The sequence below is a fragment of the Chiloscyllium punctatum genome, chromosome 35 (assembly GCF_047496795.1).
Source record: "Chiloscyllium punctatum isolate Juve2018m chromosome 35, sChiPun1.3, whole genome shotgun sequence".
In the NCBI taxonomy this organism is placed as follows: Eukaryota; Metazoa; Chordata; class Chondrichthyes; order Orectolobiformes; family Hemiscylliidae; genus Chiloscyllium; species Chiloscyllium punctatum.
Genome location: NC_092773.1, coordinates 31,267,620 through 31,291,088, shown reverse-complemented (window position 1 = coordinate 31,291,088; position 23,469 = coordinate 31,267,620). Strand labels below are relative to the sequence as shown.

The 23,469-nt window shown below is 44.5% G+C and overlaps 1 non-coding gene across 1 annotated transcript; it reads right to left on the bottom strand.

Moving 5' to 3' along the window:
* Positions 1-11,188: 11,188 nt before the first annotated feature.
* On the bottom strand, positions 11,189-11,270 carry trnas-uga (transfer RNA serine (anticodon UGA)). Its single transcript has one exon. It is a non-coding gene; the product is annotated as a tRNA-Ser (tRNA).
* Between the last annotated feature and the right edge of the window lie 12,199 nt (positions 11,271-23,469).

Sequence of the window (23,469 nt, the reverse complement as noted above, 5' to 3'; positions counted from 1 at the left end):
TGCCCTCTACACATCCCATGTTCAGAGGTCACACTCGTCAACGTCATTGTAGGGTGGTGTCCGCGCAATCGGATTTTCCTGCAGTGTGGCCACTGATAGTTTTAGTTTTTGGTATTCCACTGCACTCATAAGCAAGCGGCGTAGGCAATTACACAAGTAGGGCCTTATACACAACACGATGAGTAAGACCAGCACAACAATTAGTAGCAGATGTAGGATCCAATGCCCCCAATCCTCCTCGAAGTGAATTTAGCCATCAGAACCAAGAGTCATCTGTGGGGGAGGCGGTTGTACTTCATATGATTTATTACATTCGTGATATTTTGGGACTCCTGAGCAAGATTAAAACAGCATGAGGTACCTGACATATTGCAGACGCGCCCCCTTTCCCGGCCGTCAGTATGTCTAGCACTAATCAATTTTGTATCACTGCTTCCCTAACTGCCGTGAACTCAGTGTTAATGAGTGCTAGCCGTCCTCCGTCTCATTTGCTAACAGTAATACACTATATGCGAGGCCATTAATCTTGTTTATTGCCACTGTAATTCCTGCTCCCAAAAGAATGGACCACCCAATGTTCGCTCCTGGAGTAGTTCAGGGGTCGGTGAATGTGTAAATATTCCAATGCCGTGGGATGTCTCTTCAGGTGCGTCTGTTACCGGGCCTTAGGACGAACACTGTTGTGCCAGTGGACAGTATCGCGGGGTAGCAGCACCCCTTTAATCCCAGGAGAAGATGGTGGCATCCTTTCTCTCCACAGGCCCATATTATACCCTCCATCATGGTCTGATTTATGATAAAGGACCAAGTAATGTCTATGATCGTACCATTTGCAAAGGTTGCTAAGCAAAAATCATTGCTTAAGTACAGCGTCGTAGTGCACCGGAAGATCCACGAGTCGAACCTCCCTCGATTCGTGCAAATACACCTGCCTTCCACATTATGGAATTCTGTGGTCAGGTGTGGCTCCGCCTTAGGACTGCAGTTGGCCTTAAGTTCAAGTGGTGGCGCGAGATTTGTCCTAATAACTCCCCCTATCATGGTCAGAGCAGTCGCAGCCCGGGGAAGCAGACAGCTCGTATTTCTCGTCAGGCTCTCTGTGAGTGGTTCAGTCGTCCATCATTGGGCTATGTGCAAACATATCCAACAAGGGTAGCAAACGTCTAATCTCCTGTGTTGTACTGAGGCCAAAACACATGCTCTGTTCCCTTCACATTGAGCAGTGGCCTCCACAATCCCCAACCTACTGGCGTTGGATTTATGCCATTTTTCTCCTGCAGGGCCTACTTCCACTCCCGAGCTCCGCTCGCTATCATGCCCCGTCGACTCCCTCCGCGTTCCGTCGTGACATTAACGGCCTCCACTCTGCTGGGGTTAGATCCATGATCTGGTTTGGTGAGTTGACATGTCCTGGTACTGTTATCTTCTGTAGGACCTTCTTCACTTCATCTCGGGTGGTGGTGGGGGCCGGCGACTGTACCACCACATTCACCTGTGTATAGATGTCGGAGAAGGGTTTCTATTCCACATCAGTACACTCACTCATCGCTCTTCTGCATTTTTGATATTATCATCCGTGCCCGAGCACCTCCTACCTTGATGAAATAATATCTATTTCCCGGGTCAGGTGTCCCTTTGGCCGTGGTGGCTACGACTAAATGCCAATTACTAGCGCCGCAAGAACCCCTGCATAAATATTTTTTATCTCATTTATAGTCATCGCTGTTTCTAAACTCCCAGCAGGCGCACGTGAAGGCCACTTTCATACCCTCAAATATGATTGCTATCTGCGGCTGTATCCCAAATGCCCATGCCCTGACCAATAGTCTTACCAGTTCGATTACTGAAAGTGTAAGCTGTGGCAGCCCCTTAATCGTATGAGGCTTCTAATTACGACTTGCACTGAATTGGTTCCAGTGCTGCCCAATGTCTCCTCAGGACCAACTCCACGTTTGCAATGGCTGGCGTGTATTCTCGTGGCTCATTTCTCGATGTTAACTGCTGTCTGTGTTGCAGGGAGCTCTGAAAATAGTCCCAGCCACTTCGTCGCCTTGCAGTTTTTCCTCCTGAAGTCTTTCACCACGATCCAGTCTCCAGGTTCTCGATCGTGCAGGATCCCTCCTGCTGGATGGGGTCGTGCTGCTTTCACTTGATTCTTTGTCTGAGACAAAAGTGCAGAGTGTTTTATACAGTAACACAACATCTCATCTTGACAGTGGCATGTTATCTGTCCTACCTTAGGTCTTGGTCCAATTCCTGGAATGGGCAGCCTACGAAACAAAATCATAAAGGGGCCAAGATTAGCTCTTCCTCTCCTCCCGGATCTCATATACATTAGCACAATGGGAAGTGCCTTTGTCCATGTCAACCCTCGTTCCTCACAACATTTTGTCAATTTATTTTTTAGTGCAGCATTTTCTCTTTCCACTGCCCCACCACTCGCGGGGTGGTGGGCACAGTGTTGTCTCATGTTTATTTCCAAATAATCACTGATCTGCTGTAAGGCATTATTGACAAATGGCGTCCCATTGTCTCTTCTAAGCCGTTCAGGGATGCTCCACCTCGGAATTATCTCAGTTATCAAAGTTTTTGATATAGCAATGGCATCCTGTTAAAACTTTGGGAACGTTTCTACTCATTTGGAAAACATATCAACTATTACCAAAAATTCAATTTCCCTTAGCTGGTCGTTAGTTCAATAAAATCCATCTGCAAATGCTCAGAGGGTTTTTTGGTTATTGGTGTGAGCTCCCTGACTCATCTGTATTCCCCTCCCTAATGTATTAGTGGCAAAGATAACACAATATTCACAATATTTCTGGTAGTAATGAGTAAATCCCTTAGTGTATCAGTGTGCCGAACAACTGTCATACATCCCTGCTTTTGACACAGGGTCATTACTGTGTGTTAGCTTGGCTTAGAATGGAAATAACGATCATGGTAGACAGGTTTTACCATGGGGCTCCACCATACTCCTTCCCTCACCCTGCATCCTGCTTTCGCCCACTCACGCTTTTCTTCCGGTTTAGCCTGTGACTGAAATTCCTGTCCGTCTGCTGTTGGGGTACAAACTTTTGTCATACATATGTCAATCCACTCACTTGACGGCTGCCGGGCTGCCGTGCTTGCTGCTGAGTGTGCCTTTGCATTGCCTTGGGAAATGATATCATTATGTTTTGTGTGGGCTTCACATTTACACGCAGCTATTGATTTAGGCAATACGACCGCCTCCAGGAGGTCAAAAATCAGGCGACGGTGAGCGATGAGCTTTCCAGTGGAGGTCAAGAAGCCCCTGTGTTTCCACAGGGTTCCAAAATTATGTACAACCCCGAATGCGTATCTGTTATCGGTGTAAATATTCACTGTCTTTCCCTCAGCCAATTTACAGGCCTCAGTCAAGGCAATCAGCGCCGCTGCTTGCACCGACAGATGAGAAGGGAGTAATCCCGCTTTGATTTTCTCGTAGGTAGACATTACATCATTCGCAATACAATTCTGCCCCGTGTCATTGCTACTGTATGCTGACCGGTCCACAAGAAAATCTCCATATCTGGATTCTGAAGTGGTGAATCCTGCAACCCTGGTCCAGGGCTGCACATTTCATTAGTTACAGCGACACAATCATGTGGGTCTCAGCCTCTTTCTGTGGTGGGAAGTACAGCTGGGTTAAGGACTTTATATCCGTTTATCGTAATGTTAGGGATCTCCAATAGTTCAGTATTATATCTGAGCCAACGTGCTGCTGACATGCGTGCGGTCCTTTGCTCGGAAAGCAGTAAGGATACTGCATATGAGACCAGAAGGGTTTAATCACCACAGCCGACTATATCCTTGGATGCTTCAACAGCCTTTTTAGCTGCGGCCACGGCTCGCAGACATTTAGGCAATGCTGACGCTATGGGGTCTGGTTTAGCTGGAAAATATGCTACTGGCCTCAATTTTGCCCCATGATCCTGCAACAGTAGAGATGTCATGCACTCACGTTTCGCATCTACTGTTTGTACAAAAAGCTTGTTTGGTTTCGCAATTCACTTGTAGGTGTAGTTTGGAGCGCTTTCTAAAATTTAACAAAGGCGCACTCGACCTCTGAGGTCCAATGCAACAGACTCTGGTTCTGCAAAACTTTGCCATGTGCTATGTCACTGACGGGTGTTTCTAGGTTTGCGTAATCTGGGATAAATATTCTACAGTAGGAGCACATGTCCAAAAAGGGTAGAAATTATTTCTGCATGTGAAACTTTAGAATTTGCTGGATTGCTTGAAATCTGTCTTGACCAATGGCCTTCTCTTATTCAGACAGTAAGTGACCGAAGAACTTCACGGATTGTTTCACAATTTATAACTTTGCGAGACTGGCTTTGTGCCCTTCATTCGTTAGATAGCAGAACAACGCAATAGTATCCTCCTGACATTGTTCCTTTTTTGGTGCCACTATGAAGCAATCATCTACATACTGCAGAAGCACTGACCCCTGGGTGAGAACAAGACTCTCCAGACTCCTGCGTCGAGCCTAGTTATATATGGTGGGGGAATCACATTAACCTTGACAAAGTCACGTGAAGGTATGCGATTTCCCTTTGAATGAAAACGCGAACCAGAATTGACTGTCTGGATACACTGGTGCACGAAAGAAGGCATTTGCTAAATCCACAACTGAGAACCATTGTGTCTCCGCTGGAATTTGAGCGCATGTAGTAGTTATTGGGAACATTTGGGGCGCGTGTGACAACAGCATTATTGACTGTCTGCAGGTCTTGTACAAACCTCCATTCTTCTGGTTCACCAGGAATGCATGCCTTTTTGACCAGAAAAAAATTGAGGTTCTCACAAGTGAGGTTTCACAGGGGATTATGACTGCAGCCTTTCGGGCGGATTAAAAGGCTGGAGTTATTCCTTCTGTGGCCTAGTGTTTTAACGGGTATTGTGCTCTGCAAGGATGATACTCTGACTTTGGGGTTATCTGTATGGATTCACAGCCCGGTATAAGCCCCACATCAGGTTTGTCCTTTGCCAACAACTCAATCGGGACCATTTTTAATCTTGGCTCCGAGACTTGTATCTTAGGGAAACGCCTGGCTGTTCCCTTTGGCTTTTCAGGACAAGCGGGGGTTCCCTGGCTTGTCCTATCTGCCGGAGTTAGCCAATTTCGTTTCTTCTTATATGTCCGCATATCTGCATTGATCCAGGCACCCACATCGTCCCTGAAGAAAAACCTTTCGTTCTTTGTGCCTTTAGCACCCATGGTCCCAAATCATGCCACCTGTCACCAGATGCCTTCGCCAGTGACACGTGAGGAGCAGAGCCTTCCACATCAAAAAATAGCGTCTGCTTGCTGTTACAGATACCTTAGATAAGTTCAGACTGACTGCGCATCTGTGATCACTCCAATAAACTTCGCACAATAACAACTGATCTGGTTTAACCAATCTTATGAACAAATCCTTCTCATATGGTTCGTCAGGGCCGTCACAGTGTATATGTGCTGTGCAGTGCAGCACATCTCCAGCAAGAAAATCGGTGTTAATAGGATTAGCATGTTTGCTTGCTTCCAGAGTGAGTGAATCGCTCACTGAACTTATCATCCTCTGGCTTAATCGCCACGCATAGAAATACATCAGGTGTAGCGGTTCATAATTTACAGCCTGTACTGGTAAATCTTCCCTTTGAATTACCCACAAGCTCGTCGGAGTACTGAGCAAGTCCAACCCCAGTCTCCCTATGAGACCCCAACCCAGCAGGTTTAAAGAACAAAATTCTGATAACAAGAAGGAGAATTGGAATGTTTCGCCATGGCTAGTTTTGCACAAGAAGCGTGCTGAACATTTCTCCTGCATCACGACTCCTGATGCACCCATTGTGTTCAGGAACCTTTCACTCATCTTTATTTTCATCGATTGTCTAAACTGGCTTAATTTAAGGACTGAGTAAGTTGACCCTGTATCTTCCAAAAAGGTAACTGATGTACATTCCACATGTAACATAGAGATCGGCATCGACTTATACGCATCATCGTGATTTTGAACAGACTCCACTTTTCGCAAATGTCAACACTCAACTTAGAGGTTGGGCATGTCTCAGTGTCCATAAGATTACTAGAAGAGAGAAGCAGAAGCGAATCCTCGTCGCCAAACATAAAGGAAAGAGGCTTATCTTGTGGGCTGCCCATCTCCACCTCAGCCTTTCCCTGTCAGTCGCCACGCTGTTCAGCCTCCAGGGCCGATTGAAGCTGTCTGTGTGGGCACTGTCTCGCCCACTGGTCCATTGCTCTGCAAACAAAGGACCCGCCAGATCTACAACTGCCTGCACCCTTACACGACCTCTTCCTCTTCATCTTCTGCGACCTCCACCTCTGCCTCTCTCTCTTCCTGCAGCACTTCCCTCCAACGGCTGGGTGATAATTTGCATCATAGTAAGCTGAGCTTTATGTGCTTACGGTTCAATTTCTGGCTTCCGTTTATCCTTCTCTTCTGAAAGCAATTTTCCAGCATGTATCGCATGTTGTTCTATCAAATTCAGCTTTCCCGTGTCCCAGGTAGTACATGTGTCTTTTACCTGTTTTCGTTATTTCATCCTTCATTCCATTGATAAAGCTGTTATTCAGGTGTGCCTCATATGGCATGATTTCTGCCGCTGTTATGTCGTCAGATGGTCTCACTCCACACCGGGTGTTCTGGACTTCAGTGAGGCGCTTTCGGTCCTGGGACCCTGTCTCACCTTCCCGTTATTTACACTTTGCTATTTTGGTGATGTCCATTCGCATTGGGAATGCCTCCTTTAAGCCGGTTGCCAGGCTGCAACAAAAGCATTAAAGTCTCCGTTCTGCTCCGATTGTGTGTTGGCTACTCTGGCAGGAATGTTTGCGGCTGGCCAGTTATCCTCGATTTTAGTGACATCGGCACCTATTTTTCATCCCAGGAAACGTCTCATCTCTTGTGACATGGGACGGAACTGAGTATAGAACTTTGTCACTTCTTTGGCGAACTTATTACCTCCAACGTCGCTTGAGTCAGGCAACTGCCATAGGCAAATTCCAGATCCTTCATAGTCCATGGCTGGTGCATCAACACTGGATACGCTTCTGGACCTTCAACGTCTAACATTGGAGTTTGCAGAATTGCCTGATTAGTTGATCATTCGCCAGTACCCTCCTTGTCTGACTCACCATCTGTCAGAGATTGATCGCGAAGAGGCCCTGGATCCCTTTCCTTCTTGGAATGGTCACCCTTCTTTTGGGCTTGTTACTTCAATTGGTTGCAGGTATGGCGTGCGATCGATGATTCAGCAGACCCTGAGGCAGCTTCATTATGTTGTTTTCTGTGCGCGTCTGTGTGTGCGCTGGTGTTTGTACATGTACTTGATCTATCACATAATTGAGGTTTCCTTTCCCTATGTCAGCCTCAGCCTTACATGTTATCAGCACTCCAATTCACAGGTTCAATTTTCCCTTCATTTCTCCTTTTCTCTCTCCTCCAACCTCCACCTCATAATTTCCACCTTCCTCTCTCTGGCAAAGTACATTCCTTGATTCACAATTCTAACTGCTTGACAGACACTGGGCTGTCATTATTGAGCATGTATTGTATTTTTGGTTGTCCTTTTCAAGTACTGTGTGGACTCTCCTTTTGTTTGATCTTGCCGGAGCTTAATTTTAGTGTAACTGGAAAAGTCTTCAACTCTCTCTCTCTCTCATGCGGTACCGTTATCATTTCCCTTTGCCTTACTTACTTACCTCCGGAGAACCCCTCTCGCATTGGACACGTCCGCCTCAATGCCTTGGTTTTCCTAAACCAAAAAACCAAGTATCCAGTACACCTTTGGTGAGTCCAACTCAGCCAGTGGTGGCTCCAAGTCTAAAACCACCCTTAAATGTGCTGTCTCTGAAATACTTTAGAAACGGCAATCCCCTTCCCTTGGGTTTTGCTCTACTACCACGCGAGAGTTCACTGAAGCATGTTCCTGCTGTATTTATTCTATTAGAATGAATCTCTATGTAGGATTACTTAAGCCACGATTCTTACTCCAACTCTATTCGATTCGCTTGGGTGATCGACCGATTCCCAGCCCTCTCACGCATAAGGGCCAATTCAGCGCTCGATATGAAGCGAAACACCTTCAAGGCACTGCCACCTACGCCTCGTGGGAATCTTCAGAATCCCATCCAGACGCCTGTTCCCGGGACGACTCCCCAAGTTTACTGTCGTGAAAATTAACTCGAATTGACTCAACTATTGGCAAGAGCAAAGAAAGGAGCTATATTTCAATTCTGCAGATTTGACCCCTGTCCATTCATCTCGATGCCTCAATGTAAGTGTTATCTGAATATTCTTCAGATACTTGCCTCAAATGTGTTTTTTTTTATCACACACTCATTGGCAAAGACTAGGAAAACACTAGTTGTTATTCGATCATTCCCTGGTCTTGGACATAACAGTTCTGCTTGCACTGAGTTCGACTGTCGCAAGGTCGAGTTGTTTGTTTCTCAAACTGATATAGAGACAAACTGACTGTAAAACTCTTCAAAGTATTGTTTTTAAAGCTCAGCACCACATTAAATGTTAGAAAAACATTCTCTTTCAAATTTATCGTAAATGGATAATTTTCCATGACATTCAGAGGATTCATGAGGACCCAGCGATAGATTTCATCTATATGGACTTCAGTCAGGCGTTGGAGAAGGTTTCCCATGGGAGATTGATGAGCAAGGTTAGATCTGAGGGCATACTGGGAGAACTAGCCATTTGGATACAGAACAGGCTGAACCGTAGAAGGCAGAGGATGGTGGTGGAGTGTTGCATTTCAGACAGGAGGCCTGTGAACAGTGGAGTGCCAAAACGATCGGTGCTGGGTCCTCTAATTTTCTGCATTTATATGAATGATTTGGCTGTGAGCCCAAGAGGCAGAGTCAGTAAGTTTGCAGATGACACCAAAATTGGAGGATTAGTGGGCAGCAAAGAAGGTTACCACAGATTACAGCAGGATCTTGATCAGATGGGCCATAATGCGAGCATAATGCGTAGCCACGGGCATATACTATTATCAAAGTTGGTGAACAGATTTCTGCGTTTGTAATTCCATACAGGCGATACCCGTTTTAAGTGATGCACGTTCGACTGAAGAACAATAGGTTAGGCAGCATCCAAGGAACAGGAGAAACGACGTTTCGGACACAAGCCTTTCTTCAGGAATCATGCCCGAAACGTCGATTCTCCTGTTCCTTGGATGCTGCCTGACCTGCTGCGCTTTTTCAGCAACACATTTTTAACTTTGATCTCCAGCATCTGCAGTCCTCACTTTCTCCCCAACTGAAGAACAAGCCCGCCACAGTCCAAAGACACATGTACAGAGTTGTGGCTGGGTTGACAAACTGTGCAGTGTATTTGGACGATGTCATGATTTTAGCAATTCAAGGAATGATCACAAAAGACTGTTGGCAGAGCTCTTTGAACGACCACGAGAAGCAAAACTGATGCTAAACATAAATAAAACAGAATTCACGAAAGAGGTGACGTTCTTGGGATGTAAGATCGGTCATGGAAGGTCGATTCCCGCCGGAACGTAAAGGCGAAGGATACAGAGGAATTTACATGATCAACTTCGAAGAAAGAGTTTCTTCAATTCTTCAGACTCAGCGGAGTCTGCCAGAAGTCGGTTGCAAACTGTATTCGTTTAGTGGCACCGTTAACCGATTTGCTGAATAAGAATACGACATTTCAGTGGACAGTACCATGCCAGGAGACATTCGACCATTTGAAGTCGATATTCACCACCAAACCAGTTGTACCTACACCAAACTTCTCAAAAGCGTTTAAAGTCGCCATCGAAGGTAGTGACGTTTGAGTGGGAGATGTGCTTCAACAGGAAAAATAAGCATGGGATTGAACTGCCAGTTGGTTACTTTCCAAAGAAAATCAACATCTACCAGAGGAAATGCTCCATAATCGAAAAAGGACTATTGAGTTTGGTACTGGCTTTACAAATTTAATGTATATGCCCGAACAATGGTTCAGAAACGGTTATGTACACTGACCACAATCCGCTAAAACGTTTATATATAAGAATATGATACTATTTCGTTGGCTTCTAACGGTAGAGAATTTCAATATATAAATCGTATATGTTACGTGTCTGTCGAATGTATTCACAGACAGGTTATTGCAGATTAAACTTATGGCGTTGAGATGAGATTTGTCTTTATTTAATGTTTTATGTGTGTATATAGGAAAAGGTTAAGACGATATTATACGAAATTTATTGGTATGCCAGGGTAAAGTATTTAAAAAATAAAATGAAAACATATGTTCATTATGATGGTTCATTATCCTGAATAGACGAGGTGCTTTAAACATATTGTTGCATGGCTAAGACTGTTGAAAGCAGCAGAATAACCAGACACTGCAACAAGTGTTATCAGGAATACAACAACGTAATACTGGATCGAACAACTCAATTAGTTCATTGCCTGGAGACATAAACATTTCGAGTTGACCACTGAGTTTAAATATTATCCAGAACAAAATATTAATTTCAATTCAAATTTGAATTGTGTCTATTGAAAATCTTAAATAGGAATGACATAATCAGATGCTCTGGGGTATGATACGGGGGACATTGAACAGATGAGAGGAAGACTGCCAAGTCCTGCATGTAACAATCTTCTTGAAAAAATATATCTCTGAAAAATACCTTTTCGAATGGTTACGTGTGACACAGAATTTCCTATCAAGGAAAATGAAGACACAGGAAGATCCGAAGAAAAGCACCGACAGCTGCCTGGCTTTGAAAAAAGAAGAGCTGTTTTGTTAACTTTAATTGGGAGTTTTATCTGAATAGTATTATTGAAGGGAAGGTCAAAATGGGTAATAGAAATACATTGTTAACCGTGGTTTGTTAATTTATTACTCTTTTACTTTAGAAATAAAGTTCTTAATTTTTACTTTGTGCAGTTCATGGCCAATCAAACTTTTGCAGATTACTGTACGGCATAAATCGTTTCTGTGTTTTATATGAAGCAGGAGGGTTTGCCCTGTGTCGTAACGAGTCTAAACAAATTTGGCAATGCAAGTGTACATCTGTGCAGTTCTTTGAGTGTACTGGAGATTTGCACCATTCGTGACCTGAATGAAGTGATTCTCTCCGCCGTGATCTGAATCCCAAAAATAGAAAGTCGAAGGCAAACCCTGCCCTCCACCGCAGTCGACAGGATTCGAACCTGCGTGGGAATACCCCAATGGATTTCAAGTCCATCGCCTTAACCACTCGGCCAGAACTACACAAGGATTCGCCTTCACTGTTGAATTAATCATTTCCAGGTCTTTGTCTCTGGTGAGCTCAGCAGTAATGAATCATTACTTGGTTTATTTGAATTCAAAAACCACAGCTTTCAAATCGATGAAATGTCGGGACAAAGTGGGTCTGGGTGTTCCACCCCGAGAGGTGGAATCGATATTCAGCTTAAAAGAAGGCGGAAATTGCAGGAAAATACTCAGCAGGTCGAGGAGGATCTGGGCTGGGAAAGGGCGATTCAACGTTTCAGAACTTCTTCAGAAGTTATTCGAAGTCTGCTTTCTCCCAGTAGTACTGGCAAACCCCAGTCTGTACCCAGCGTTTTCTATTTTTGTTTCAGATTCTGAAAATCCAAGTTCCTTTTTATTAGCCATTAAAACAATCCAGAAATTCCATTCTGGTTCCTGATTGGATTCCTGTTTGGGGAACATTTTCCTGACCACATTAAAAACCCGAAGCTGTGCAGGAAAAAAAACTAATGAAGCATGAGGCATGAGAGATCCGATCCTGGGTGGCTCCAAACCACCAACTGTTCGGTTAATGGATGAACGCGTTGACCATTTACGCAACAAAGACGGGTGAGCTAACTCGTTGCACGACCCATGAACCAGGCTTTTCACGAACTCAAACTTCAGCCTGACCTTCCCGAAGCGATTGTTATCCTCAATCAGTTTTATTTTTCCAAAATAAATCCTGGGGACATTCACTGTAATGACATGGCAACAGTTCTGCACCCTATGCAAACACATCCATGTCACAGGAACCAACTTTTCTACAATAGCAGTCTGTCTCGCTTCGAGCATTTCTCGTAACTTGCGTGTTCCCGAGTTTTCTCGTAATTCTGTAAACGTGGTCTGTTAATCATGATGGGGGAGGGCGCATTGCGGATGGGCGGGTTGATGTTCTGGAGGAAATGTTGCGACCGATTAGCGACAGTTTCCAGAGGACTGGGACTGAAGATATTTACTGAAAAACGACATTTGTGTAGAATATATAGAGCCTAATCTCAGGTGAACTGTTAATCATTTGACACACAGATGAGGAGGATTTCCTCTCTTTCAGAGGATAGCAAATCTGCAGAATTCTTCCCAATAGAGAGCTGTCAAGGCTGGGTATGATCAAGGCTGAGATGGCGAGCCAATTAGTCACTTGGGGAATAAAGGGAAACGGGGATAAGGCGGAACTTGGCAGTTGAGAATGAACCAAATCAGACATGACCTCATTAAAAGGTGGAGACGACCTGGTGGTCCGAATGACTTCCATCTGTTCCAATATCTTGTCTGTCACTTGGAAACTGCGAAAGACCATTATGAAGAAAGAAATAGCAGGACATTGAGAAAAGTTGTTTGGAGACAAACTGAGTCAACATCATTAGTTGAAAGGAAAAACACACTTGACAATTTTGTCAGAGTTCTTTGATAATATTACATACCGAGTTGATCAATTTTTGGTCGGCATTCCATAAGTGACCACATCAGAAGCCATTACACAAGGTAGAAGTTCACGGTGTTGAGGAAAAAGAAGGCCAGGCTTGTCCGTTGTTTACTTAATGGAAGACACAAAATCTGGATAATTGGGTATTTTTTAAGTTGCAAAAATGTAATTACTCAAGTGCTGGAAACGTCAGTCATAGGACTTCAATGATTTATGTCTGAATTAATGACTTGTACGAATTGGTTGAGTGAAATGCGTTCAGTTTTACTGACGATACACAATAGGTGGGACGGCATGTTGTGATGAGAACAGCGGAATCTCGAAATGGATAGACACAGGTTCAGTGGGTCGGCAAAATCCTTGTAGGTGCACTTTCATGTCGGGCGTTTGAGGTCATGCATTTGGTAGGAAGAGTCAAAAGATTTACTGCAATTAAAATCAAAAGAAACTCCAAAAAAGTGTGTTTTGGAGGAGTCTGGGTGCCCTTGTGCATGAAACAAACAAAGGTTAGTGACAGACTGATTTTTTTTCTGCGAAAGAGAATTTCCTTTCGTAATGCTCACAATGAAAGAGATGATATCCCAGGGAATGACTGAAACGAAGGAGCCTGTAAATTATTCGAAAACCAAGCTACGTCTTGTGCTATTCCTAGGAAACAGCTTATGTATTGTTTACAGATCTCTAAACTTTATTGAAAATGGAGTCAGGAAAGGGAGAGTGGAAGTTAAGGACAGCCATGATTAATAGGGGAAAGTGAGTAGTGCAGGTGCTGGAGATTAGAGTCAAGAATGTGGTGCTGGAAATGCACAGCATGTCAGTTAGTCTTTTAGGAGCAGGAAAACCACAATTCATGCAAACTCCTTTCATCAGGAATTTGGTTGGAAGTCTCGAGTGTGGAGAGATAAATGCGAGATGATGGGGCTGGGCTGAAGGTAGCTGAGAGAGCAATAGGTGCACGGGGGAGGGTGTAATGTTGATAGTTTGGAGGGGAGGGTGATGTACATGGGTGGGAAGGAAATGGGACAAATGGGACAGCTCATAAGGACGGTGCTGAGCTGGAAGATGTGAAGTGGGGTAAGGCGGGGGAGGGGAAATGTGGAAACTGGAAACCCCATTGATGCCATGGGGTTTGAGGTTCCCGACATGGAGAATTGGCTTCAGAACATAGAACAATACAGTTCAGCACAGACCCTTTGGCTTTCGATGTTGCGCTGACCTGTGAACTAACCTCAGCTCATCCCCCATACTATCCCAACATTATCCATGTGCTTATCCAAGAATTGTTTACATCTCCCTAATGTGGCTGAGCTAACTACATCGACAGGCAGGGAATTCCACGTCCTTACTACTCTCTGAGCAAAGAACCTGCCTCTGACATCTGGCTAAAATCTGTAACCCCTCAGTTTGTATTTATGACCACCCATACAAACTGACTTCATCATCCTAAGAAAAAGACTTCCCCTGTCTACCCTATCTAATCCTCTTATCATCTTGGAACTCTGTGTCAAATCCGCTCTTCGTGTTCTTCTTTCCAATGAGAACAGACCCAAGTCTCTCCGACTTTACTCATAAGACTTTCCCTCTAGAACAGCCAATATCCTGTTAAATCTCGTCTGCAACTTTTCCAATGCTTCCACATCCTTCCTTGAATGGGGCGACCAGTCAGTAAAAAATATTCCAAGTGGAGCCACACAAGTGTTTTGTATAGTAGCAGCATAGCATTATGCCTCAGGAACTCAATCCTCTACCAACGAAACCTAACACAACGTATGGCTTCTTAACAGCACTATCAACCTGGCTGGAAACTCCAAGATCCCTCTGCACATCCACATTACCAAGAATCTTTCCATTAACTCAGTATTCTGCCTTCCTGCCGATGTTCCCGAAGTGAATCACCTCAAATGTAGATGCATTGAACTTTATTTGCCTCCTCTAAGACCAACTCTGCAGTTTATACGAGCTCCCCAGCAAACTGCAACATTTTTCCACACTGTCCACTACTCCACCAACTTTAGTGTTATCCACAAGCTTACTAACCCATCCACATATGCCTGCATTTTAGTCATTTATGAAAACGGCAAACAACAGTGGTCCCAAAATAGATCTTTGTGCCACACCACTCGTAACCGGACTCCAGTCTGAATATTTTCCATGAGCCACCACTTGCTGCTTTCTAACAGAAAGCCAGTTTCGAATGCAACCTGCGAAATCATCGTCTATCCCATGCCTCCTCATTTTCTCCAACAGCCTTATCAAAGGCTGTACAGACGTCCATGTACACCACGTCAAGTGCCCTACCCTGCTCCACATGTTTGGGCACCTTCTCAAAAAACTCACGAAACCATGTTGACCATCTGAAATCAAATTGTTGTTTGCTGAATGATTGTCAATCCTATCTCTCATAATCATTTCCATAATTTGTTCATACAACAGAAGTAAGGCTTATTGGTCTATGATTACTTGGGTCCTCTGTATTACCCTTCTTGAACAAGGGAACAACTTCTGCTTTCCTCCAATCTTCGAGTGATCTTCCTGTTGACAATAACCAAATAAAGATCAAAGGCAAAGGCTCTGCAATCTCCTCCCTCGCTTCCCAGGAAATCCTTGGATAGATCCCATCTGACCTGGGGACTTACTTATTTTCACACCTTCCAGAATTGTTAACAGGTCCTCCGTGTAAACCTCAGTCCCATCTAGTCTAAGAGCCTGCTTCTCGGATTCTCCTCGACAACGTTGATCTAATTCAGTATGGATACGAACGAAAGTTATTCATTTGTCGCCTTCCTATTTCCTCTGACTCCACACACAATTCCTCACTATCTTTGATTGGTCATAATCTTACTGTCGTCATTCTTTTATTCCCCATATACACGTAGAAATATTTAGGGTTTTCTAAGATTCTATCCGCAAACAGCTTCTCATATCCTCCCCTGGCTCTGCTGGACTCTCTGTTCAGGTCTTTCCGAACTAACTTGCAACTCTCAATCGCCCTAACTGAGCCTTCATGTCAAGCGCTAACATAAGCCTCATTCTTTCTCTTGACGTGAGCTTCAACTTCTTTAGTAAACTACGGCTGCTTCGCTCGACAACTTCCTTCACGTCTGACAGGTACATACTCATAAAGTCCGTGCAATAGCAGTTCCTTGCGTACGTTCCACATTTCAATTGTGGTCATCCCATCTGTTTCCTTCCACATCCTGTTTTATTAAATCTTGCAAAATCGCATGATAATTGCCTTTCCGTCAGCCATAAGACTTTCCCTGCAGTATGCAACTATCCGTTTCTATTGCTCAAGTGAACGTAACCGAATTGGTTTTGCGATCACGATGTTGCCCACCTGCATCCAAATGTAACCCCTGGCCTATCGATTACCTAGTACCAAATCCACTATTGCCTGTGACTGTTAGTAAGAGGAAGTCTGGCCGTAGGTTTTGGACCTGTGTTGAGTATGACACAGGAATTCATCAAAGTTGATAAGGACAAATAGTTTTTCAGCTCACCTCGCTCTGTTTCCTTAACTCGCAGGAGATTATTATCATTTGGCGCAGGAAGTCACGGAAGATATCTTTGGTTACTTCAAATCTTCTGAACACTGTGCAAGTGAGTAAAATAGTGCACCAGGACAAGGCTCCAATGACAGAGAAAGACAGCATGCATTGTCGGAGCGCCAGAGAAACGAAACGGTGCTTTCCCTTTCCAACACAAAAAGTTAGTGCTGAAAGAGCGGCGCTTTTGGAGGCTCATTGCTGTGGGAGCTGACGCTGTCAGAGTATCAGGGATGAGGATGCAGATAGACTCAGATGGTTAGTGCTGAAGGACCGGTAACTGTAACAGGATCAATGCTGAGGGAGTGGGCACTGTCAGAGGGTTAGTGTTGAGGGAGCAGGTAATGTTGTAGTGTCAGTACTGAGCGAGAGGGTACTGTCGCAGGGTCAGTGCTGAGTAAGTACCATCGTCGCCCGTTCAGTGTGGGGTGAGTGAGTGCTGTCGGAGTGACAGTACTGAGGGATTGTATATGAAATATTTCATGCTAATATTGCCAGAATAAAACATCAAATGTCAGCTGGATATGCAAACCGTCTATCAAATCATTCAATGGCAAGTCCGAACATAAATACATTATCTAAAACCTCTCTCATGTTTGAGGACACACGCATCCTGCCTGTCTTTGTCACACATACGCTGCCTGTCTGGCCACATACATCATTCTTTTTTTGTCTTACACAACCTCACCATGTTTTTCACCCACATTCTCCCACTCTCCGTCTCTCACACCCTCCACGTCTTCCTCAAACACACCTCCATTGCATAGAACTATCTCGAAGTCTGCCAGTACTGGAGTAGACTTCAGTTTATCCACTCCCAGGGATATGATTGGGTAAAAATGGTTAGAAGTAGGAGCTATCCACTTTCCACAATCCCAGCTCTTTGTCTGAACTGAGGGCAGATCGCAGCAAGACATGACAGAGAGAGAGAGAGAGAGAGAGAGTCATAGAAATTGAAAGCACAGAATCAGATGCTTCAGTCCAACTTGTCCACTCTGATAATATATCATAAATAACTCTCATCTCATCTGTCAGTATTTGACACATAACTCTCTCAACCCTTCCTACTTATTTACCAATCTTGATGCATTGTAAACTTTGTACTTCTACCAACCTCTCCCTCTCCCTCTGGCAACTTATTCTATACTTGCATCACTCTCTATGAATAATGCTGTGTGTGTGGGAAAGGATACTCTCAGGCGTTCAAGCTGCTGAGGCAACGGTGGGTTCACATCGGGGAGAAGCAATTCATTCATTCCTCGTGATGGAAGCGATTCAAACAATCATCCGACCTGCTGAGACATCTTGGCAGCTGCGCGATGATAAATGTTTTAGTAACACTGACTACATCTGTTAATTTTATCCAATGATGAGTAAACGTATTAATGAGTGGAGAATATATAACGAGCCATGAACTGACAGAGTCATGAGGGACAGATATGAAATGCTTCAATCCTTCAATAAAACTATACGATGTAAAAATTGATTTCCGTTTCTTCCTTCACCATGAAAGCCTTTTTGCTTTAATACAGGAGAATAAATTAGAGACAGGAGTATTTCCTGAACTTTAGAAAGCGGCAAAGGAATGCAGGATACTCAGTTCATTTTCATCTGTTAACGTTAACTTTAGCAGGCTTAATTAATGACATTAAAAATCCTCAATAACAGTGACCATCAAGTGTACACTGAAGATTATTGGACCATCTTGGAGTTCAGTGTCCAGTGAAAGTCCGTCGTGATTGGTTAGGGGGGCTCTGCTCTTTGCGAATTTTATAAATGAGTTTGATGAGGTAGAAGAGAGTTGACGTAGTAATTTTTCCGATGACATGAAGTATGGTGGAATTGTCGATAGTGTATTCGGCTGTTGTGGATTGCAATGGAACATTGCGAGGTTGCAGAACTGGGCTGATATATGGCAGGTGGAGTTAAACCCGAACAATTGTGAAGTCGTTCACTTTGGAAGAGCGAATTTCAATGCAGAATCCAGGATTAAGGGATTCTTGAAAGTGTGGTGGAGCACAGGAGTCTTAGGTCATATTGGCTGTGTTTAGAACAAAGGTCAATCCCAATAAACAAGCAAGTTAAAATCTACCAAGGAGCTTCCAGTTTTACAAATAACGTTATGAAACAGTTATTCAGAGTGACAATCAAAATCAAATAACTCGTCACTGATGTACTTCAGGAGAACCTTCGAATGTAATATCCCCCTAGGTCGCAGTTAAAGTCTAGCAAGTTGAGATGATTTGAACAAGATGATTTGCTTATTTGGAGATATTTCGATTGCTCGCTAATAAATCGTGTTTTCGAAAGTTACATTTGATAATCTCTTCACGACCAATCAGACCAGGGCCACGTAGCCAGATGTTGTGGCAGACATTCATTTTAATAAATGCACCTGGAATTTCGAATATACCACAATGTTTAGCTTTCAGTAAAGGTGCTGATATGATTTGTTTTCTGTGAAATAAAGAACGGGTGAATTCACTGTGAACCTGCACTGGAGTGGGTCCTAAATGCATGTTACTCTTTGAGGAACCGCCTGACATGAAACGATTTATGTGGCCCTGAGAATCGGGTTGCATTTTGACATCATCGATACAGTGACACTCTCTCCCGTAGGGAACTATCTTTAACCAGTGAGGAGAGAAATCATTCTCACAAGGAATCGGCAGGAATGCAGCGAAGATTATCAGGAAGAGTCTGCACACTTTGATTGGGATGATTAAGAACTGTCCACAATTCGGACACAAGTGAATAAAAAGGGTGCAAAATTTTACAACAATGTTTGATTTGTTGATTGAAACTTATGCATCTGTGTATGATGATTTTATAAACTCACGACACTCCTCAGGAGAAGGACGGTCGAGTCGATCTGTCCGCAGCAGTTAAAGATTGGGATTCTTCAACTCAACTGATCTTAAGTTACTAAAGGTGTTCTTTTCTGTTTCTTGCACAGTGAAGTCTTGTAGGAATCAAAAGTAATGTGATGATTCTTTGGTACGTGGGAAAGTTCACTTAATTTCTGCTAATGCACAGTTGATCGGTCATCACCTTCAGACTGAAGGTACAGAATCGAGAAAACAGTCAGAATTAAAACAGTGCATGAAAAGCAGCATCTGCAATCAAGAACAAGGTCAGATCTCATGCCTGAGATTTGTGGGCGGACAGAGGGTCCAATACACAAATAGAATGAAGCTTTCTATTTCAACTCAAAAGACAGCTTCATTTACACAGGAGAAAGGGAGAAGTGCAGATCCTGGAGATTAGTTGGGAATGTGTTGTTCGAAAAGGATAGCAGTTAAGGCATTCGGACGAGAAGGAAAATCGACATTTCAGCAAATGCCCTTCATTCGGGTTGAGGGTTTGAGCCTCGGGGTTGGAGAGATTAAATGGCAGGTGCGTGGGGCTTGGGGAAAGGCAGCTGAGAGTAAAAAAGGTGGATGGAAGTGGGGGAGTGGTAATAGGTCACAAGGAAGAGTGGGCGGATAAGTGGGAAGCAGCATAGACAGGTATGACAAGTCATGACAGTCAAGTCCACATTGATGCCATTGGGCTGGTGGTTCCCGTGGCTGAAGATGAGGTGTGATTTCTACAAAGTCGGGTGGGAAGTGAGTGGCGATGGATGAGGCCCAGGAGCGGCATGTCCTCGGTGGAATGGGAGGGTAATGGAAGTTTTTGGCAATGACGCGGCCGGTGCAGGTGTCCTGCAGGTGTTCACTGAAGTGCTCTTCGAGTCAGCATCCTGTCTGCGAAATGTATAGGGGACTGCTTCGGGAGCAATGAATACAGTAACTGACATGTATGGAAATGGAGGTGAAAGTCTGATGGATGTGGAAGGTTGCTTTCTGGCTTTGGACCCTGGTTGGTGGGATGTGTGGGCCCAGGTTTTGCAATTCCTGCAGTGGCAAAGGAAGCGGCTTGGATGTTTGGGTATATTGGCGTGGGAGTGATCCTGACGAGAGAGTAGCGGAAGGAATAGACTTCCTTTCAAACGGTTAAGAGTGAGCAGACTAATATATCTCTGGTGTTGGGTTCTGTTTAAAGGTGGCAGAAATGTCGAAGGCTGTACGTTGACTGCAAACGGTAGCTGGGGTGGAGGGTGATAACCAGAGAGGTTCTGCCCGTTTTGGGGTTGGAGGGGTGTGTTTCGATTGTGAAGGTGCCGGAAATGGATGAGATGCATAGGAGAGCTTCATCAACCACGTGGGAGGGGAAATTGCGGTCTTTGGAAAGTTGGCCATCTGGTGTGAACTGTGGTGAACTAGCCGTACAGTCATAGAGATGTCCAGCAAGGAAACTAGCCCTTCGGTCCAAGCCGTCGATGCCGACCAGACATCCCAACCCAACCTAGTCCCACCTGCCAGCACCCAGCCCATATCCCTCCTCACCCTTCCTGTTCATATTCTCTTCCAAATGCATTTTACATGTTGCAATTGTACCAGCCTCAACCACTTGCTCTGGCAGGTCATTCCATACACGTACAACCATCTGCGGGAAAACGTTGTCTCTTTGATCACTCTTATATCATTAACCTTTCTCCCTAAATCTATGACCTCTAATTGTGGACTCACACCCACCCAGGAATGTATTTTGGCTATTTTTACCTATCCATGTCCGTCATAACTTTGTAAAATTCCGTAAGGTCACCCCCCAGCCTCCAACACTCGATGTAAAACAACCCCAGCCTGTTCGGCCTCTTCCAAAAGCTCAAATCGTCCAACGCTGGCAACGTTCTTGTAAATCTTTTCTGGCCCCTTTCAAGTTTTACAACATCTTTCCGATACGTAGGAGACCAGAATTGCATGCAATATTCCGAAAGCGGCCTAAACAAGGTCCTGGACAGCCAGTAAATGGACGCTATATTCTGACCAATAAAGCAAAGTATGCCAATCACCTTCTTCACTATCCAATCTACCAGCGACTCCACTTACAATGAGCTATGAACCTGCACTCCATATTCTCTTTGTTCAGCAACACTCCCTATGACCTGACCGGTAAGTGGAAAGGTCCTGCTGAGCTTTGCTTTCCCAAAATGCAGCACCGCGCATTTATCTGAATTAATCTCCGCCTGCCACTTCTCAGCACATTTGCCGATCTGAGCAAGATCCTGTTGTAATCTGTGGTGACCTTCTTTGCTGTCCACTTCACGTCCAATTTTGGTGTCATCTGCAAACTTATTGACTATGCCTCTTATGCTCACATCCAAATAATAAGTAGAAGGCCCAGCACTGATCCTTTTGACACTCCACTGGTCACAGGCCTCCAGTCAGAAAAGCAACACTACACCAACACTCTCTGCCTTCTACCGTTCAGAGTTTTGTATCCAAATGGCTGGTTCTCCCTGTATTCCTTCAGATCTAACCTTGCTAATCAGTCTCCCATGGGAAACCTTGTCGAACACCTGACTGAAGTCCATATAGATGAGATCTACCGGTGTGCCCTCATGGATCCTTTTAGTTACTGTAATGGAAAATTATCCATTTACTGTGAAATTTGAAAGACAATGCTTTTCTAACATTTACTGCTGTGCTGACCTTTGTAAACAACACTTTGGTGAGGTTTGCAGTCAGCTTGTCTCTGTTTCAGTTTTGTAAACATTCAACTCCACCTTGCAACAGTCGGACACAGTGAAAGCTTAAGAACTGTTATGTCCAAGACCAGGGGTTGAGACAATAACAACTTGGGTTTTCCCAGTCTTTGCCCATGAGTGTGTGATAAGTATCAGTATAAGGCAAGTATCTGAACAATGCTCAGATAACCCTGACATTGAGGCGTTGAGGTGACTGTACTGGGTTTAATTCTGCAGAATTTAAATAAAGTTCCTTTCTTTGCCCTTGCTAATAGTGAGTCAAGTCAATTTAATTTCCACGACAGTTAACTTGGGGGCTCATCCCGCTACAAGGCGACAGTTTCTCTTCATATCGAGCACTGAATTGGCCCTTATGCGTGAGAGGACAGAGAATGTGTCGATCGCCCAAGCGCCATCGTTCGAATTGAATCGAGTCGGGGTAAGAGTCGTGGCTAAACTAATCCTACATGGAGACTCATTCTAAGAAATACATACAACAGGAACAGGGTTCAGTGAACTCTCGCGATGTACGAGAGCAAAACCCAAGGAAAGGGGATAGCCGTCTCTAGAGTGTTTATGAGACAGCACTTTTATAGGTGGTTATAGACTTGTAGCCACAACTGTCTGAGTTGGACTCACCTAAGGCGTACTGGAAACGTGGTTTCTTGGTTTCGAAAACCACGGCATTGGGGCGGACTTGTCCGATGCGAGAGGGGACCTCCGGAGGTAAGAAAGCCAGTCAAAGGGAAAAGACATGTAGTCACTTCCCAGATAAAAGAAAAAGACAGATGGGTGATAGTTAGGGGACAGATAAGGAACCGGCAGGCAGTGCAGGGATCCCTGGTGGCCATTCCCCTCAACAATAAATATACCGTTTTGGATACTGTTGGAGGGGATGACTTACCAGGGGAAAGCAGTGGGATACCTGCTGCTCAGAAGGGAAGGGGAAAAGGAGCAGAACTGTAGTCATTGGTGACTTGGTAGTTAGGGGGACAGATAGGGGGAGCTGTGGGGACGAGAGAGACTCACGGTTGGTGTGTTGCCTCCCGGGTGGCAGGGTCCGTGACGTCTCTGACCATGTTTTTGGGATACTTCGGGGAGAGGGAGAGCAGCGACATGTCATGGTCCACATTGGCACCAACGACATAGGTCGGAAGAGAGATGGGGACTTGAGGTAGAAATTCAGCGGGCTAGGATGGAAGCTGAGAGCTAGGACAAACAGAGTTGTTTTCTCTATTTGCTGCCCGTGCCATGTGCTAGTGAGGTGAGGAAAAGGGAGAGAAAGGAGTTGAACACGTGGCTACAGGGATGGTGCAGGAGTGAGGGTTTCGGGTTTTTGAATAATTGGAGTTCTTTCTGGGGTAGGTGGGACCTCTACAAGCAGGTTGGTCTTCATCTAAACAAGAGGTGCACCAAATCTGGGTGGGAAATTCGCAAAAGCTATTAAGGTGGATTTAAACTAATACAGTAGGGGGATGGGAAACCAAATAGTCGGACAGGTACAGAGGAGGATGAGAGTAGGGAGTTTCAAAATTAAAGATCTGACACTGGCAAGCGAGAAACTGGTTTGATGTGTGTTTACTTGGACGCGAGGAGCATCCGAAATAAAGTGGGTGAACTGGCAGCGTTGCTTGGTAC